Genomic DNA, 5,799 nt, shown 5'->3' on the forward strand with positions numbered 1-5,799 from the left:
TAGTTGTTCTCTTTATCAGGAGGGGAGGCGTTGACTGATGTCTTGAAAGTGGTGAAGTGGCTATCCATAAGAGCATCGACTTTGGTCATCAGGTCATTCATGATCAAAATATCAACATTTGGGATGGGAGCATATACAGATTTGGGTAAGCACCCTACCCAAAGATCAAGAGATAGATTCACTTCACTAGAGAAGCCGTATGCGGCAGGTTGCAGGTGAACGATACTGCTCATTTTTCTGAGGGCGAGCAAAGCCTTTTAATTCCCCAATAGCTGTTGAGAGAGCTCAAAATTTTTGGCTATGCGGGTGTATGGCAATGGGGAATGCAACTCAGGAGGTATGTTTTTTAGGGCATCATACGCTATTGGGGTGTCCCCTTGCTCGAAGAGCCAGATGGAGATTTCCGAAAAGTGTCTTCGGGATGGCCGCGAGATTATAATATGCATGGTGCTTGAGTGAGTCAGGCCCTGGATGTGAAGCTTGACTTCACTATGTTGGAACCGGGTGAATGCTTCTCTGCTAGCAAAGGTTAGCAGTTTCATTGAGGTGGTGTGTGCCGAAGAGGCAGGTTCTTTGGGTGGCATCATCCAAAAGCATTGAGGAGGCAGGCGGGAGGGAGCATATACTCTGCTGGTCACTAATGTGAGGAAGGTCACGAAAATCCAAAACACATCAATTCATGAAAAGACAGGATGAAACCAGTTTCGTTAACACTGAGGTGTAGAGTGAGATATTCAATAAAACAGAAAATATCGTTAAAATTTACGAGCGTGCGTGAAATATGTATGGTATATATGTAAACTTGAGTATTATTAAGATTATCAGTATTAATTTACCCCAGCAAATATAGATATATTTTTTTTCATGTGAACGGTACTTACTAGTCAACTTTGAGAACAACTATAATTGATAAATTATTTCAGTTATATAAAAATATTAATTGTGGCTTTCTGGGTTGCTTACCCAAAAATGTTCTTTTAGAGTTCGTTTCATTTATTAACCTCGGTGCCTATACGATTTCTTTTTTTAATTTCGTGCAATATTTGTTAGAGGGTCCAATTGTGAAATTAGCTTAGTTAACCATGTTTTAAGTGAATGGGCAAATCGTGTGTATGAATCAGGAATTTTAGCAACCAATAAATTTGACTCCTACTTTCTAAAAGTTATATGCTATATTCACATAATCGATTCAAACGATAATAATTATCAAGCATTTTTAATGGTGATGATAATTTTTGCTACATCCACTCGTTAATTTGAAAATAACCAGTTGATCTTTGGTAGATTCTGCAAGAATTCTTAGGTTTCTGCTGATTGTGTAGATATATTTTGACTGTGTACGTATTTCTGGTAAAAACTTATAGGGAAATCCAAAATAATAGAATGCAAAACAAACAGTTCAACTGGATCAGTTTCAGCAATGATTTTAAGGCAACTATATTGAAATGAAGAATTTACCATCTAAAGGCTTATTATTGTCAATCTCAATGTTTCCTATTAATTGGTCTAGTTTGAATGTTTTCTTCACTTAGGTGCCTTCTCATCTTTATGAAGAACTATTTTGAAATATTGGAAAAAAGGAAGTATCAATCGGCTCACAAAACTTTCTTCCTTTCGCATTACCAAAAAGTTACCATCGACCTTTACCACTGATATATTGATTGATTACGAGCTGCACATACATGAGAGAGAGAGAGAGACGAGAGAGAGACGAGAGAGAGAGAGAGAGAGAGAGAGAGAGAGAGAGAGAGAGAGAGGAGAGAGAGAGAAAAGGATATTCCAAATTAATATCTTTAAAACATCAGAATTCATTGAAAGTCGCTTTCTTATTCAAGAGTTGAGAATGAAGGCATCTATCTCCCTATCTAAAAGTAGGGGCAATCCATCTTTGTACCTTTAAGTTTGTCTTTCTTTCTTTCTGAGAGTAAGTATCTACCTCTATCTTTAAAACTGAGGTTCTCTCTCTCTCTCTCTCTCTCTCTCTCTCTCTCTCTCTCTCTCTCTCTCTCTCTCTCTCTCTCTCTCTCTCTCTCTCTCTGAGAATGATGGTAATTCTCTTTCATTCTCTCTCCTCATAAGAGAGGATATCTCTACTATAAAACCATCACCCTCAATGAGAGAAAGCATCTCTATTTGAAAGTGAGACCATCTCTTTTTTCAAAACAGTCTGTCTCTCTCTCTCTCTCTCTCTCTCTCTCCTCTCTCTCTCTCTCTCTCTCTCTCTCTCTCTCTCTCTCTCTCTCTCTCTCTCTCTGGATGTGTTCACGATGCCACTTTCTTTGCAACAATTCCTTCTCCCGAATATAGATCTGGGGTTGCAGAACCCCTTAATAAAGATCAAGTTAACATTAGTGCATGGTTCAAATCATGGTTCATGAATTTCAGCCCCTACTAAAACTCATGGTATGATTGTTAGTATATCGAGAACAGTGGCTCCTCAACACCTGGATCTCAGCATTTGTAATGTTTCTTTAACCCTGTATGACCTAAAATTTTAGGTTTGATTCTTCACAGCAAATATACTTTTGAGAAACAAATTGGGTTATTGAGAAAGCCTTTTAAGATTTTCGGTGATCAATCCATTCAGAAGAAGTCTTTTAATTCTATCATTCTGCCTTGTGTTCAGTATTTTTCTGTCTGTTTTTTAGCTGCTGAATCTCATCTTAACTTTGCACTTGCTATGTTCATGAACAGACTTAAAAACCTAATTTTCATATTTAATAGGAACTCCATATGAACGTAGAACTCTCCACAATATTGGCCGGTCCACATTCTCAAAGGCTTTTTCAGAGTCCACAAATTCCATCAAAAGTGGGATGTTATATTCTATATATTGCTGTATCACATATCTCGAAATCAAAATTTGGTCAGAACAACTTCTACCATTTAGAATGATCATCCTATATATTTTCCTGACATCTTGGATAAGTGCGTTGCTTCTGTAATCAATGCAGTCAATCAGATCTCCTCTTTTTGCCCTTTTCACCACACGCCTAGCTCCCATTCATAAGATTTTGACTCTTCACGCTACGTTCCACAAAATATTCTTATAAGTGTCTAGTGAATCTTTTAAAGTATTCATAACCATGGTTTTTATAATTATTGGATTGGATCTGGCCGAGTCCTACCAAAGATCATTCAAGAAACTTTTCTCCACAAGTAACGTTGTGCTTTGCACGTTATGAGGGTTTTTAATTATGAAAGTTACTTTTACTTGGGCTTGTGCTTAGTTGTAGCATTTGATGTTTGAACTTTCTTCCAAGATTGGTCTGCACTGGTGTTGGAATTAACTCTCAATTATCGGACCAAGAAATAGAGGATTTTTTTTTACGCCCAATTTCACCTGTAGCAAATACATTTCAAGTCAGTATTGCATATTTGCCATTTTTTTCCAATGATGTTCTTGTAGACACAAGGAAAAAATCTTATTCTAAATAAAAAAATGTTCCAGTTGGGTATTTTTATTCATCATAATTCTCTCAGTAGCAATTTATCGAAGGGAATTGAGTTTTACAGACAACATTAGGGGATTAGTGATATACTGTTGTCCTTTACAATTAATACAGTATATGGCAAATTCTTAAAACAAAGCATCCATTTCAAGAAAGTCGATTTTAAAAGAGCAACCATGGCTGTGAAAACTATTCATGCATTTTAGTTGAAAACTTATCTCCTTGCAATAGGAATTCCTTGAAACTCTCTCTCTCTCTCTCTCTCTCTCTCTCTCTCTCTCTCTCTCTCTCCTTCTCTCTCTCTCTCTCTCCTCTCTCTCTCTCTCTCTCTCTCTCTCTCTCTCTAAATTCTTTGCCAGAGCTACTTGCATGAAGATTCTACTCAAAAAAGACCTGAAAGAAAAGGAAATAGTCGATTGAAGAAATGAAATTTTGAGAAAACAATGAGAACTTTCTCCATGATTCCGAAAATGAAAAGGTATATTTCAGAGCATGACGGTGAAATCATCTTACTAAATATGGTGTTTTAATTAGGGAATTTAAGAAAAAAGATTAGGGAGTAAATCGAAAGTAATTTCCTCTAGTATTTTTTACAATATGAAACAATTTTGAAGGAACAATAGATAGAAGCGAGGACTATATTACAATTCAACATAAAACGACTGCATTCTTTTCCGTCGGTTGTCTATATACGCTTAGCGTTTAAGTTTACAGTATAAGAAAGATGAGAGGTAAATATCCAGGAATTGAATAAGGTGAAGAAACGATTTTAACTGGCAGTCACTGTAGAGAATTTAAGAAAAAAAGTAAATTCTTATTCCTAGCCACTAGCGTCAACATGAGAAATTATCAAATGTTAGTAAGTTTGTTGAAGTAGTAAAATGGAGATTATAGCAATGCAAAAGACAATTCCGAATATAATTCTCTTACCAATATTTCAATGAGAATGTCCAGTGCCTATACTTTATTGTTTCAAATAACTGGATGTTCCACCATTGTTATTTATCACTTTAATTCTTACGATATATTTTCCATGTCAATAACGGACGCATCAGCCAATTTTTTTTTTTTTTTTTTTTTTTTTTTACCTAGCTTCAGCATGGCACGATAATTTCCATTTTGAAACCTTTTCAAGGTGAAGAAGGCTCTCGAACTGAGGAATACATTTTACCTCAGTTTGGCTCAAAAGTTCTTATTACTGCAATCTCCTCCATATTTTATCAATTGTCCCTATTCTTGCTGTCCAATCCTTCGTCATTCCCTCACTGCCATGGAAGAGATAAAATTTCTAGCATTGGTGCTATTTCATAAACGAATTCAGGTAGCTGTGGTAGTTTTGCAAAATACCGAATAATGTTTGACTACAAAATTCGCTTTCTGCAGAAAAAAACTCATGCAATAATGTTCCATAAGAATATTAGTTGAAAGCAATAATTCACATTATGCACCAATCGAATTTAATTCCAAGATTTTTTGGGTTTGATATTTGATAATCTCATTAATTGGAGAGCTCGCGTATCTTACACCAAATCCAAATGTAATAATGCTTTAACTCCTATGAAAAATATATCTGTAATATAATAAAGGGTGCAAATACATCAACTTTATTGATGATCTATACAGTATTAGTGTTATCGAGAATAAGTTATGGTAGCCCAATATATTGATTGGGATCTGAAGCTACTTCAAAGTCCATCAAAGATTTTATTCACCAGTTCTCCAACAAAGAAGCTATTCAACCTCGGTGACATATTTATGAAGCATCATTCCCAGTAAGCGCAAATAGGTTATTACAATCTACAAACATGAGAATGAACATTATTCAACCATCTCTCTTTCCTATACCCTGGACCTTAAAGAAAAAAAAAACATAAGCTCCCATCTTATTTATCTGTTAAATGAATATAATTGTTCCCGAAATCACCATAAAAAAAAAAATATATGTTTTTAGGGCATATTCAAAGGAATGGACATCATTATGATGATGATGAGGATGATGATGATTATTATTATTATTATTATTATTATTATTATTATTATTATTATTATTATTATTATTATTATTATTATTATTATTATTATTATTATTATTATTATTATTATTATTATTATTTTAAAATTATTATCGTTATCAACAACTTTAAAATTATTATTATTATTATTATTATTATTATTATTATTATTATTATTATTATTATTATTATTATTATTATTATTATTATTATTATTAAAATTTTAGTCCAATAAAGATTCTATTCACCAGTTCTCCAACAAAGAAGCTATTCAACCTTGGTGACATATTTATGAAGCATCATTCCCAGTAAGCGCAAATAGGTTATTACAATCT

General features: G+C 34.2%; 1 pseudogene; it reads right to left on the bottom strand.

The window, feature by feature from the left end:
* Window positions 1-257: 257 nt before the first annotated feature.
* LOC137619926 (probable serine/threonine-protein kinase clkA) overlaps window positions 258-5,799 on the bottom strand; it is a 21,677-nt pseudogene continuing 16,135 nt past the window's right edge.

This window comes from Palaemon carinicauda, chromosome 26, assembly GCF_036898095.1.
Source record: "Palaemon carinicauda isolate YSFRI2023 chromosome 26, ASM3689809v2, whole genome shotgun sequence".
Taxonomy (NCBI): Eukaryota; Metazoa; Arthropoda; class Malacostraca; order Decapoda; family Palaemonidae; genus Palaemon; species Palaemon carinicauda.